Below are 672 nucleotides of genomic sequence, written 5' to 3'. Positions count from 1 at the left end.
CAATTATTAAGGATATTAGTCTGTAAATTTCCAGGTTAGTTCTTCTACCCTTCTTATAAACTGGATTCACCTGCGCTTTTTCCAGTTACTTGGGACTTTGTGCTAGGCGACAGATTCATTATAAATACTGGACAGGTAAGGGGCTAAAACCATAGACTACTCTTTGTGAAACTGAATTGTGGCTCCATCTGGACCTGGTGATTTATTTGCTCTTAAATCTTACAGTTGTTTCTCTACACCAGGAATGTTTAATACCACGTCGTCCATACAGGCGTCGTTTGTCTGATGGTCAAATAACGATGTTTGCACGATTCTCCTTTGTGAACGATTTCTTGAATGCGAAATTTAAAACTTTAGCTTTCGTTTTGCTATCTTCCATACAAGACTGGTCAACAAGGGACTGAATGGTAGCCTTAGACCCGCTTAGCGATTTTTAATAGGACCAGAATTTTCTCGGGTTCTCTACCAGGTCTTTTGCTAAGGCGTAGTTGTTATATGCTTTGCGCATAATTCTTTTCTATTGCATGATCTGAATATTTACACGCTACTAAACACTGACCTTCTTTGAACGGTTCTACAACTTTCACAGCAGAATCAGGCGGAAGGTGAAAACACGTAATAATTAACTTGGTTTCACCTACACCTGTGATACATGACCAGACAACATCACTG

This window comes from Schistocerca nitens, chromosome 11 (assembly GCF_023898315.1).
Source record: "Schistocerca nitens isolate TAMUIC-IGC-003100 chromosome 11, iqSchNite1.1, whole genome shotgun sequence".
NCBI lineage: Eukaryota > Metazoa > Arthropoda > Insecta > Orthoptera > Acrididae > Schistocerca > Schistocerca nitens.
The sequence above is the reverse complement of the archived record's forward strand: the minus strand, read 5'-3'. Positions refer to the sequence as shown.